This window comes from Pyxicephalus adspersus, chromosome 5, assembly GCF_032062135.1.
Source record: "Pyxicephalus adspersus chromosome 5, UCB_Pads_2.0, whole genome shotgun sequence".
In the NCBI taxonomy this organism is placed as follows: Eukaryota; Metazoa; Chordata; class Amphibia; order Anura; family Pyxicephalidae; genus Pyxicephalus; species Pyxicephalus adspersus.
The window spans coordinates 35,944,042-35,958,497 of NC_092862.1; the positions used below are offsets into that span (position 1 = coordinate 35,944,042).

Consider the following 14,456-nt stretch of genomic DNA (forward strand, 5'->3'; position numbering starts at 1 on the left):
CTCCAAAAGAGTCATTTATTGTAACTCCTAAGCATTTGTACAGTTATGCTGAACACTGCTCTGCCGATGACAAATGTACCCAAAAAAAAAAAAGGCAATGAAAGAAGTTATTTTCTTTACTTAAAAGTGTGGGTTTGAAATCTAAGCTTTAAATAACAAACTAGCTGCGCACACAGCAATTTAGCTGAAAACAAACTAGGTCAAAGCTCCCACCAACTACCAGCATTCATCCTGAATGATAATAATTTGACCTGATTTTTTAATATTTAAGTTTGAAGATCTGGCAAACTTTTCAGGAAAATGGCAAGTGTGTAAGCCTTCTGACCAGTATACACAGAGCCAAGTAGGATGAAGCTGCAGGATGAAAGTCCAGTTTACCAGGCAGGTCTGGGCAACACTCCGACCCTACATATAGGTACATTGCAAACATTTAAATATATTTATTTAATATTGGATGGTTATGTACTGTGACCTACATACCAAATTATGATATTCTGGCAGAGCTATATAAAAAATTGCAACCTAAAGTGACCGGTCCAAATTCATCCTTGGCTGACCCGACTGTGATAAACTGAAGGATGAACCATTCCTATAGGATGCTGAACACAATCATACTTGCCTTTACCTACAATGTCCGGATTGACCAGCAGCCTGTGCTCCCACCATTTGTTAGAGACAGGCAGGAGAAAGCTGAAAATAAAGCACTTAAATGGAAGCCGCGCCTCTCCATTCTGGTTCTCTAAGGGGTTATTACACAGCATCTGAAGACCTCCGGCCATCATTACCAAATAGGAAAAAAAAAAACTGCTGGAAATTTTAGCCACTAGTTCTTTCATAAGCAATTCTAGGCTCAGCCGTGTGTGAATATCTGAAAAGGTTCCTTGTGATGATAAATTTGTACCACTTGCAAATCTGCAATAAAAACATGTATTTAAAACAAACTTGGTATGAAAAGCCGAGGATCTCAAATCCCATGAAAACGTGCTCCTGAAAGTACAGGATTGGGGTAGCTCCGCTTTTCCTGAATCCCAGGAGAAGGCACACTGATATCATGGACAAGTACAATAAGTTTTTTTGGAGAAGTAAAGTGCTGCCTGGTTTATTGTAAAGTCTGCTCAGAATAAAGGTCTTGTTTAAGGTAATATTGGTCTTTTTTTGTATTATTTTGGCTTTGGCTGATTCAATAAGCCTGCTAGTACAGACTATAGTGAGATTTTCCAGAAGTATTTTATGCCCCCCATCAATCTCTCACTGCAGTAATAAATAATCAACCTCTTTCTGCATTATTTTGTAATTAATTGTTTAAATCTACCTCATGAAGAAACCCCTGGAGAATAAGGGGCATCACCCTGTGGCCTTAAAACTTCCACGGTTGGTATTGACTAGAAATAAATTCTTAGACACCCCAAAATATCAATTGTGTATGGGGCTGGTTTATTTGTAAAACAAAAATTCATGGCTTAGATTTCTTTCTATTAAATCTTATCACAGCTGGCCAGTATCTCAAACAATGACCACATCTAAATAAATCAATAAAGCCAGCTTCTAGAAGCCATACCGCCCGCTTATTCCAAACCGTTAACTGCTTTTCTGCACCAGCTTCCACCCTGCAAACAGCAATGTCCTTGCTGATCCTTGGGCTTGTTTGAAGCAACTGATGTGAACGCTCATTTTATCTGTGTCAGCAATAGAGCAGATCCCTGCTTGCCAGATTATGATGGGAGGAGAGGGGAGAAGGCAGCCATAATGCTGCCATTACCCGTCAAGTGATCTCTTGGCAATTATATTTGCTTACAAAGCTGCCACTGGAGGATTCAAGAGACGGGAGTCCAATGAAGGAAGACAAGTCTGAGTTTGCAGCGACAGAAAAAATAAGAAAACAAATGCATATATTTATGCTTAGTTTCCGTACGGTCACATATCACATACTAACTGCATGCTTGCTGTTTTCGAGGAAGGAAAAAAAAACTACCAAGGATACAGCAAATATACTCCAACCTGCCCATCCTCCTGAAAACCATGCGGCCTACCCTTCCCCCTCTCTCTACACCTCCAAAGGTCTTTTCTTCTTCCTTGGCCTGAGCTGCAGCTGAAAATAATTTATCTCCTCTCTTTGCAAGACTGTGGCATATGTGATGGGGGAAACAGAACCATCATGAATAAACTGCAGCACAAAGACTGGCTGAGTGTCACAGGATACAAAGGGCCAAAGGTCATCCCAGTGAGCTGGAGGGTATTACGCTCATTCAACTTTTTCCCCCCACTACACAAGAGCACACACACACACATACACAATTATGGAAAGCTTTCTTTTTTCTAAACTGAACTGCCCTACATAGTATACACAGAAACAAAAAGTCAGTCTTATAAATGCAAGTGATCCAAGTTGTTTCCTGCTCACATTTGGCTCCCCAAACTCAATGTGCAAAAGGAAAAAAAATAAAGAAGAGAAAAAATACACAGGAACAAGCTATACATATATAAAATATACACACATAACACTACACAATTTCAAAGTTAAATTAATTGTGACCAAATATTCAGAAGATTGTTCAATCCTGGGACACTTTGGAATTATTTTAGCAATTTGTTGCCAGTGGCCACCCTGCACAGAATACATGCAACTAATGGAATCGTATTTGCCTGTGTATGACCCGGAAATAATAGTTTGCTGAAACTCAAATCTTGGCTTTTTCTTGGCCACAAACCCTTCTGCCATTCCAAGCCACCCCAATGGTCCATTAACATGACTGGCACCAACCACTAGAAAGACTTCAAGAACAGGTAGAGTTTGGGCAAACTTTTTTTTTTTAACTGAAGAATTTGATATCTGAACAGAACTTTAGCTATGGTTTATTTTTTATCTAAATTTATAAATGTGTAGTTAGCACTTGCTATATTTTCTATTTCATGTGTAACAGCCCATGCTATTTTTTGAAATCAGTGAGGAGATTTACCTACAATGTCATATCTGTTATATGATGTGCACGTAGTAGTGCAACACATGGTAGTAGCATGGCACTTCATTAAGAAATTGATTTACCTCATTTCTTTATTCAAAAAACAAATCTGTTTGAAGGTTAACTATAGAAACCGTCCAACCTACACTCATGTCTTAGGAAATACTTCTCCTGGGGTAGAGAAGCCATATATTGCAGTATATGGCCAGCCCAACTAAACCAATTTGCTCCATTTAAAAAGTAAAAGGTTCCTCTCATGGCCACTTATATGTGACCATAGGTCCTTATCCCTACTGATGATTATTCCCAATTCTAACCAGACATATTGGCACTTGAGTTATTAAATCAAAATGACTGTACAATACCATATTTTTAATTTACAATGGTAGTAAGGGGGTTAAGCATTTCAATCATCTAAAGTGTTTGTGGTGAGCAAAGATTGTATTAGCAGTCATGTCACACAAAAAGTTGTATTCTTTTTACCGGTGGGGGTCTGAGGAGCTTCTTATATCCCAGGAAACATCCATTACAAGATATCCTCACTTCTCCGTTCAGCTCCCACCCAATTTGCAATGTCACACGCTATGCTAACACTGCTGTCCTTACTCCCAATTATATCCTTTCATAGAAGAATAGAAATCCCTTGAAATTAATGCAGAAGGTATTCCAGCTATATAAGCTCATACACATTACTACACACTATTACAGCTACTATTTAATGGGTTGGTGCACGTTTCATGAATTTACCCTTCATGGAACCCAATACCTTCCACAAACATTCCTAGCAAACCATATACTTAGGTGTTCCCACACTATTATCTTCATTTTATCTGGGGGGTAATATGGAATTTCCCTGGGAATGAATGGAGGAGCATGCATGAGTACAACGGAGCAGACACAAACAATGAGAATTTTTCATAAAAGGCTGTATATCAAAGTGCATGTGGTACAAAAGATCCCATTGGAACATAGGTAAGTTGTCTGGAAGGTGTATTGGGGCCAAGTAAAGGTAAGAGTGCACCGATCCTTTAACAAGGATTTTTATCCTCACCTCAGTTGCCAAGGTCACTTCCTTTATATAAAGGGCTACGCTGGGTCATCTTTGCCCTACTGTATGAGACAAAGCCACCTTTTCTTGGCAAATTACCAATGGACTACCGTATTACATGGTGGCAAGTAACAAAAAACTTCTCCATCTGTTAGGCTCTAAAGATTACACATGAAAAAAAAAAACTCTACTTAATACACTTCTATCAATCATAACATCAACAGTGTACCAATATGCACAAACTTTTGGAGAACTACTACTAAAGTCAAAGGTCTACATATTTCTTGTCATGGGAGCACCAAAAATAGATTTAGGGCAAAGCGTGTATAGCCAGCGGCGTGCTAATAGGCTTTGGAACCGTTTTAAGTTTCTATATTGCGGCCAGTAGCCGAGTATCCGTCCAAAGTTTTGAAAGCCGGCTGCATTCACTTAAGAAAACTATTTTACTATTTACCACAAATTACTACCAGACAACATGATTTGCCAGCCATGAATTGGACTAAAACGAGCATGGAGAGCTGATGAAATCTGGCTTTCCCCGTACAATAAGTAAACAGAACTCGGAACACATTAAGGATAAGAGATCAGCAAAAACACACCAGTCATAAGAACACGTGCAACAACTGCGGCCTGATATAACACATGTGAAACATGAAAAATTCCATATAACAGAAGAGGAAATGTATTGTGTGGCATCTAACAAGGTATTCTCTACATAAGAATATATTTATGGTAATATTTCACACAGATATAAGACCAGATCTTTGTTGGTAGAACAAGAAATAGTAAAAGTCATTTCCAATGCTGCCAAACATTAGATTTTATACAATCAGTTCTACAGATTTCCACCATGAATTAATATTAATTTGCCCAAACCATAGCTATGGTACTTCCCCACCTCCTAGAGTGTAAGCTCTGTGGGGCAGGGTCCTCTCTTCCTGTGCCACTGTCTGTCATTTGCAACCCTTATTTAATGTACAACACTGTGTTAACGCTATATAAAGCCTGTTTGATAATAATGGGGGGAAAAAAAAACTTGGACGTGGCAATCTTTATAGCAAAGTAAAATTCAGCCACTAATACAACAGAAATCCCCAGTAGTCAATGCATGGGAGGCTTTTAATGACTTATCGATACCTTATCAATTTGGGCAGCTATCAGTTTAGATTTCCAGCTCATAAATCAGGATATCTTCATTTTTCTCTCCCCCATTTTAAGTTAAGTTTTAAAAAAGCCAAAAGAACTGGCATGCAAAGGACAAAGCTGCATTATGTTCACATGTTAAGATATCAGCTGCATTTCACAAGTGTTTATATGACTGAAGGCTGCTCTGTACCGCGCCATACTGAAACATTACAAAACTGAGCTCAAGTACCCTATATGTGCTATGGGTTCCTCCCAATTAGTTGGGGACAATACTAATCCAGCTATAAACCTGTACTAGAATAATTCTCCGAGACCCAAAACACTTGGCAATACTTGAGAAGCTATATTTTGTGATCCCACAAGGTAATCGGCTGAAAAGGGACCAGAAAAGAGTTTCACACTATACCCACATGCACTCTAAACTCCCGTACTATTCCTCGTTATGTTAACATTTTCAATACGAGTGCCTTCTTACAAACTGAAGAGGAGAAAAAAAAAATGATTGCTTCCTTTCAGATACGGTAAGACTTGTTTTAAACACCTCCTGCCTGGCAAGATAACAGGCATAGTTCTTCAGATCATAGAGAACGGATATATACACCAACACTGATGTCAAGCCGCCGACAAGCTCTCCGTCTACAAAACATTTCTAAAGGTAGTTGACACAAATATTGATATTTTTAACTCCTTGGGCTAAAGCTTTTAAAAGCAGTCATGAATTCAATCACTGCTTCCTTAACAAGGCATTACTGCCAGAGGCTTACAAAGGATCTCACATGATGTGCAGCCAATATTAGTTGAAGGTGGTTGGCTCGGTAATTGTGACAATCGACAGTAAAACAAGCAAATTAGTTGAATTTTAAAATACTTTAGTGAAAAGTTAACCCGCTGAGAGGAAGTTTAACCTGAGCTGTATTCAAACAACAAGGGAAGGACAAACAACCAAATCAAGTCTGATCTATCTGCAGAACTACCAGTGCACCTAGCGTTAGTAATCAGTTCTAAGGACTAGGACCATGGCTGCTTCGTGTAATCTTTAGAGTTAGGAAAACTTACCAATGACCCCTATATCTTAATTTACAAAATTGTATACATGAGCAGCATAATAAATCTTAAATATGTATGCCAATGATCCAAAACATTTCTACAGTTTCATACTGGTACATGGAGCTACCAGATTTGTATAATACATATAGGACCGGATTTATTTAGGCTCTCCGAGACGGAGAGGATAAACTATCATAGGTGAACCTGGAACAGATTTATTGGAAATGATTTGCTGTTTGGCACATATTTTCAATCCTGGTCCACAGCCATTTCAGGTTTGCAGATCACCCAGGTTCTCCTATGATGGTCTATCTTCTCCATCTTGGAGAGCTTTGAAAAATCATGCCAATAGCATTAAGTTGCTGTGTGGCTGATTCACATCTATGTTTTGCATTTTTAAAGGAACCATAAAGGTCCATTCACACCTAGGCATATAAATTACCACATGCACAACAACTATGGGCATAGGTATCAAATATTATTATTATTATTATTATTATTATTAAACAGGATTTATATAGCGCCAACATATTATCAGCGCTGTACAATAAATAGGGATTGCAAATGACAGACTAATACAGACAGTGATACAGGAGGAGAGGACCCTGCCCCGAAGAGCTTACAATCTAGTAGGTGAGTCAATGGGCCCTAAAAACCATTTCAGTAGGGAACAGAAAAAAATGATTAGCTCACATTTTAGCAACAGAAAATGGCATTACTGTAGTAATTATATACACAAGATAAATGGTGGAGCAGGTCATCCTTGGCTCACAGTCCTATCCTAATGGTCTTAACATGAAGACCATGAACAAAGGCTTTTATTGTATTATAATTACAAAACTCATTACAAATGTATAGATCTTCCTTCATACAAAAAAGCTTCCTAATGATATAAAAGCAGCTGAATAACAATGGGAATCAGTCAGTAAATGTTAGGGTTTAAGAAGTTTACCCTCTACCAATGCAGAACCAGTTTGTTGTCCAAGTCTCAGAAAAACAAACTTCTATCTAGGGTTTCCTACACATACTGATGTTTGCTGGTCACTGATTCTTTATATAATGTTTAATTATATCATACCCAAAAATATTTTAAGGGTCATGCATTTTTTTTTTTAAATGGTGACAAATCCTGAATGATCACTGATCAGCGCTGTGCAGCATATGGCCAAGGTGTGGGGGGAAGGTCTGGTCCATAAGGCTGCTAATCATTACTGGGGAAAAAAACATGGAGCAGAGCAGTATATTTGTCACTCCATGCATTACCTCTGACATCATAACTTTCCAGGTCAACCACGAAATGCAGAAGAACTGGTCAAGGGAGGCAGAAAAGGAAGCAATTATTTTGTCACTCTTCATAAATCGAAGACTTCCCTGGACAACTTGGAGAAGTACGGTAAGCAATGCATAATATACCCGCACACAGATCTGACAGATAGCCAACGTCCAAGCGGCCATTTTGACACATGAGACAAGTGCAGAATGTTGTATGTTAGCATTAGCACGATGGTCATTTATGAACGTTTTGAGCTGCTGGCAATTTAGATGTTAAATCTTACCTAGGAACAGCTTAAAAAGAATAACATGCTTCAGCTCAGATCTAATCAGCTTCTATATGCTTATGGAGAACATCCTTAAGAGTATTGTCAAATGTAGCCTACTTATTTGATAACGCATACAACAAGCGATTAACCTTAACTGCAAGGAATGGCATTTGTAAAGTAAAGCAAACTACATTTATACCTGACACCTAGCTAAGGAAAAATACCACGGAGGAGACAGTCTGATATTTCAGAGTAATTAATAGTCAGGTAAATCGGCCACGACTTCTCCTTTCTCAAAAGGTGGACAGGATACTGAAGGTCCTACCAGGTCAGGCTTCTGAATGACCCAACATTAATAAATCATTCACACCTTTACTCAGCTACATGTTCCATTGCCATATACTGCAATATAATATATTTTTGTTGGAGTTTAGAAACACTTGAAGTGTCATTGTAAAAAATTACCGGTAAAAGATAAAAACTTAACTACCTAGAGGAACTTCCTTCTTCAGCTTTCAGACTTTCACCACATTTAGAGTGGTGTAATTTATCTGGAACAGTGAAAATTAAAAGAGCCACAGCCTAGAGAAGCATTATTGATAGAAATGTTGGATTCTGATAGCTAGTGACATCAGTAAAAATTAAGGCATAGTTTCCTAAGCACAGACTGCAGTGATCTCCCCAGCCCCTTTTAGCCGGGCGCACCACCTGGCTATTTTTGGATGGTTACTGATGAGTTAGGTTACAATACAGGGCCACCACCCACCTACAATTTCTTCCCACCCAGCTTAAAAAACAAATTTTGGGTTGAACACTGGCAATAAAGCCTCAAAGAAACTTCCATGGAGGAAAAACTTTTCTTAAGTATCCATTGGTAAAAATTGTGTGTGTGCCCCATGTGTCTTGTTGGGGAAATTGTTCCTTTACTTCCTTTCCCAGAGGTACAACAGGAAATCCAAAATGAAAGTATTTCCCCTACAGATAGTTTTCTAATTGGAGGACTTTCCCGTCACCTGCTCTCTGGACAACTCAAAGATATTTGATTCCACATCACTTTCTGTTCTAGAGATTATGGTCACCATGACCCATGATGATGCCAAATCTCAGAACTAGGAGAAACAAATAGCTAAAAATGTACACTAGTCATTCCTTACTCTTAAAAATGTAAAAAAAAAAAAGTCATGTTTATTAGTGAGCTACCATGCTGATCCAACAGTTTCAGTACTTTCAGATTACCCGACCTGGAAAAGATTTGAAGAATGCTGACTTTCTAATGATGATGTTAGTTTTGGGTCAGGGACTCATACCATAAAAGCCAAAGACATCTATATTTTTAGAAGATGACATCCATACAACTTTCAGAACAAGGTTCCAGAAAGTACAATATGTGCAAGTATTTGGCGTTTTACTTGCAGAATAGATTTGGACCGGAGAGGGATCACTGACACAGCTGGCCACATGCAGAGTAATAGAAGTAAAAAGAGAATCTTGGTTATTGATGGAAAAAGTTTGTTAGAAGGATAACAAAGGAGAGAGTTAAGAGTTTTAGCCACCATATTGCTCCCATTTAAGGAAACCTACATGGTAATGAACATGGGGACAGTTATAGTCAGGCAACCAGCCCGGTCAATATAGTAGCCTGCATAGATTTAGACTATATTAGCATTTTAAATAAGCAAAACCAAACTTCTAGAAATGATACCTGTACCAAGGAGGAAAACTGTCTGGTTTGTATGTAAACCAGTGTTCCCCCCAACCCCTTTTAGTTGGGCGCACCACCCGGCACTTTTCAGTAACCATCCGGCTGTTTTTGGGTGGTTACTGAAGAGTTAGGTCACAATACAGCAGTTGTCTCTCACCTACAATTTCTTCACACCCGGCTTAAAAAAAAAAAATCTGGGTTCAAAACTGTATACTGTCAACTTTGAGTCAGTGACACCTGAGTTTGCAGAGCAGAGTTCTGATTTCATTTGACATTACTATTTGATTTGATTACTCATTTGATTTTTGTGCCAGGTCTACCTAAAATGAATGGTGGCCAGGGATAGCCAGACAACTAGCATTCCCATCAGTTCAAGTTGCCTTTAAAAGGTCTTTAAAGAGTGAACAAATAGCTTGCAGTCCTCAGACTCTGCTCACATTATACATCCTATTACAGTACAATTTCTTAACTGACAAACCATGTAATTACCTAAATCTCCGGAAAAGACGAGTCTTACTAAACAAGACTTTGTTTCAGAACACTTAGTGTGACTGAAAGCTGTCACTGGATGAATAGGAGATGTGTGAAAGCTGCAAAGGTCCAGTCCTGGCAACACATATAGCTGAGTTTGCCAAATTTTAGGGTTCTAGAATCAGAAAAAAAATTTTTACAATTTTAGCCCACTTTACCATTCCTAAACTGAATACGTCCAAAGGAAATCAGCTATCTTATAGATTTCCAAATAAATAATTAGGCAAAGATCTGCAGCACTGTTCATGTAACATTAAAGGGTACATCAAGTGAAGCAATGTCACCGCTTGAAATCTGCATGGAAAGGGACGCCACAATTCCCAATCTGGATCTTCTCTATTCATTTTTCATACCCATGTGCATTTTAATGACTGCGGTGCAAAGCAACCATTCCCCTGAGCTCCTACCTGTACCGAGCCAAAGCACAAATTTTGCACATTGGGAGTCTTAGTTTCTTGGAAGAACGGAAAGGGAGAGGAGCTCTCCAGGCACATAGGTGTGGTGATCATAAATGTGCCAAGAACTTTATTGTAAATAGATTGGAGATTTATCAATGTAAAACTTGACTGTGCAATGAAAAGTTTGATTAGGAACTCTGAACAAGTTTAAATGTATACAACAGCAGAAGAGCCATAAACAATTTCTAAGAAAAAAAAACTGACAGTTCTGCTGGAAACATTTATGTAGGATGGAGAAATTCCAAATCCCTTTGGATTAAGAAATAATAATAAAGATACTTTTTGTCCCCTGCCAGTATAGGTGGATGAGATTTTTCAATTCGATGTTACAAGGAAAACTATTCAGGTTTTTATATACGAAGAATATATTTTCGCAGGCTGTTTTCTAAAGGTAAATTATGATAGAAACAATAGAAAAATGAATCCTGGATTCAAGAAACGGAGCCAGCTCTACAAGTAGCACTAATAGTAGGTGTGACTAATCCGCACGCTGCAGAAATGAACTTCGCAGCTTTTCAGATACTCACTAACCGAGACGGATCCTGAAACAATCATCTCACTTGAAGAGGGATACAGCCTGGCAGAGCAAGTATCACAGCAAAGTTCCAAATAGTGAATTATACATGAACTCCACAACCATCTCTACAGTTTCACCAGCAACTCCACAGACAGCTCTGGTTCCAGCAATGCCTTTTCTTCGGCTTCTCTGGTTACAGTTAATTATCACAAGACAAAGCAGCTCAACTGTTTGCTGCACAATAACATATTTCACCCTTTTGCAGGGTGCAGAACCTACCCCATACAGCTAACACTAACCAGATACCTAATTGGGGGGTCAGTTCACATTCCACGATTGGCAGTGAAAGATGACTGGATGAAAGGCATTCAGGACTGACAATTATTAATCTTCATTTCTCTGCCACTTACTTGCAACAAAACCTCAGAAATCCCTAAAAACAGCCACTATAGAACCCAAGGCACATTCTCTAGGATAGCCATATGGCATATAATAAAAGATGCCAATGTGTGAACAAAAACATGCCATACATTAGGGAAAGCTGAAGTGAACCGTCAATGCCCCATCCTACCACCTGGCACAATGTTAAATAATAAAGGAATAGTTCAACCAAAGAACTAAAATGCAGAATATGTAAAATGTAGAGGGAAAAGGCTTCTTTATTTCAGTTCCCATGTGTACAAATTATAAGAAAGGTTCAATTTTATATCATGAACAATTTAGTGAAATAGCTAAAGGTTGAAGGAATGAGGAGATCTAAAGCTGCGGGAGACCCAAGAGATAAATCTGCAGGTAATTCAGCCCACTGGGATTTACCTATAACTAAAACATGACTTTTTAGGAGACCTGAACAAGAGCCCAAGTAACACAAGAGATCCTCTTTCCCATCACCCTTTGCTATGGAGCACAGACTGTAGTGATAGCATGGCAGAAGGAGAAGTGATGTCACACTTCTGCCCCCATCAACCAGGCATAACGAACACGTCAAAACCCAAACAGGTACAATCACAACACTACGAGCGGCAATGTATATCCGGGTATCATCACACGGGCACCCAACTCCACAACAAGGGAAGAAAAATATTCTCTATACAATACATAAACTAAAAACCAATACATCTAAAAGGTGCAAGATGGCATTAACTCAAAACAGCCATTTAAACAATTACAATCTAAAACACAATTCAACAAGAATACAACAGCATGAAACAAGACGGATCTACGGTGTGAGATTTTTGTACACTCCAACATTAAATCATTCTCAGAAACAAAAAAAAGAGGAGAAAAGTCTTCAATACCAGCTATCTCCACAAACCAAATATTCCACTATTAGAAGATTGACAATCCAAACATTTTCTGCAAAGTTACCAAAGTCCTGAACTACACCTCCGCCATTCTAACAAAGTTCGCCTTCTCCTCGGATACATATTTGGAAAATAAAGGACGGTGGAAGAGGAAATACATGTGACAACGCCGTCTTGCAGTGATTCAAACTGTCATAACAAAGCAAAATCTGTTATATCCCAGAGTGAGAACGTGAAATAAAAGCTGAACGCCGATCCTGAAACGCACAAATCTAAATACATGTCATGGAACAAACTTTAGGAAAGTTTTGGAGCAAAATAAAAAAAGCGGTGGTGGGAAATAAACATTGCTGCATGGAGAGTACACTATATTTAGAGCGTGCTTTCTGCGGTGCCCTTGTGGTGTTATCAGTGTCAATGAATAGGTCCTAGTTAAATGAAAGCTGCCATTTTAGGTTAGACTGGAGAGCTTCTGTTGTGCAACAGCCAGACACAAACAAAGCAGTGTGCCCTGCATGTGGGACAGAACTTTCATGGAGCAAGGGGGAAAACACAACAATGGCTACCATGTCATCCACATGGATGGCTACTGGAGACTTGTAGGGGACATCTTTCTGTTGGATCCACTGGGGATAAATGGGAAGAAAATGGGGAAAATACAAAAAGTTTATTGTGTAGGGGGAAGATGAGTGCCAGCCCCCAATACTGTGATGGAGCTGCTGTGATAGTTTGGCCATTGTAAAGTTGGGAGGAACAGACAGAGCATGGTGTGGGTCGGTGATCTCTCCCATTCAAAAGGAAACTCCTCCTCAACTGCTACTTTGTGTCCTTTGTCTATTGTTTGTTATGTGAAAGAAAATACTTTACAAAAAAAAAACAGGCGTAGGGATTAAGAAGTATTAAAAAAAAAAATCAGAATTTGACTATGTTCTTTTTTTTTTGTAGATTGCCTCTCCCATCCATCGTGCTCCTGTACCCCCTCCTAGCCAAGGGTACCCTCCTGTGTAAGGCCATCAGGATACATTGCAATGATGGCTGCTGGTAGCCTGCAGCGCCTTCTCCATGTGCCTCCACCATCATCATCATCTCCTCCCCATCCACCCCCTGCTCCACCAGCCGGCCATACACCACAAGGGAATAGGAGGCCATCATCCCATCATGGGGGCACCGACCACCCTGCAGCCAGCCTTGCATGGGGTCACATTGCCAATGTGTATGGCCATCCCGATCACACTTTATGCAACTTGATCGGGATCGTGCTGCTGCAAACTCTCAGCGATGTCCCGATAGATCGGTGCTGATGCTCGCAGGGTCAGATCTGTGCCCCCATTCACAAGCAAAGTTGTATGTAGTGACCCGGATGGCCCGGTGCCATTGTGCCCCCAGCACCCCACTTACCCCGGTGCAGCTCCCGGGCACACACTGCCCTATTGTCTCCTCAGCAGGCTCGGTGTTATCAGTCTCTCCCCCCCTTTCCTCCTGTCCAGGCTGTGAAGGGAGGAGGGGAAGACACGGAGTTTACGCTTTTTTCCCACACTCCACCTTTCTTGGCTTTTTTTTTTCTTATCTCTATCCCGGTCCCGAGCTCCCCGGCTTCTTCCTCCTCTCTCCTCTGCTCTTCTTTTTTTCCTTTGTGCTTTAATTTCGGCTCAAGTTTAATCCGATAGTGCACGAGCGCGTCCGCACGGAGGAGGCGAACCCGCGGCTCCGCCGGACACTCACAGCTCGGGATCCTCTCACTCACTCTCTCCGGGCACCAGCTCCAGCCGCGTTCACGAGTCCTCCCCGAGGACCGTGCGCGCTCCCGCGACCCGCGAACTCACTCGCACTCTCTCACTCACACACTCACACACGCAAAGGAAGCCACGCCCCCCACAAGCTACCCTCCCTCTGCCACACAGCTCTGTGACGTCACGCGGCCACCAGGCATAATTTATGCAAGAATTCACTAGTGCTTTTCATTCAGTTCTCTGCTCCCCCCTCCTCCTTCTCTTAAAGGGGCAGCACGTTGCCAATGTGTCCTCACACAGCTTCCTTTACATCACAGGTTGTTGGGGGAAATACCTAAAATGTGCGGCATACAAAGTACACAAATTATTCACACACTCCAATGTCCTTTTCACAGCCATTGACACACCCACATAATGCCTGCAGCTTATTATTTATATAGAGCCGACATATTACACAGCGCTGTACAAGGTC

General features: G+C 40.2%; 1 protein-coding gene across 2 annotated transcripts in view; it reads right to left on the reverse strand.

Moving 5' to 3' along the window:
* The window catches only part of CHD7 (chromodomain helicase DNA binding protein 7), an 88,290-nt gene extending 74,123 nt beyond the window's left edge, over nucleotides 1-14,167 (reverse strand). The window contains exon 1 of one of the 2 annotated variants that reach the window (XM_072411146.1): nucleotides 13,653-14,167. The gene's annotated coding sequence lies outside the window, so the exon portion shown is untranslated. The remainder of the gene's footprint in view (nucleotides 1-13,652) is intronic. The other variant, XM_072411145.1, reaches the window with a different exon arrangement.
* Between the last annotated feature and the right edge of the window lie 289 nt (nucleotides 14,168-14,456).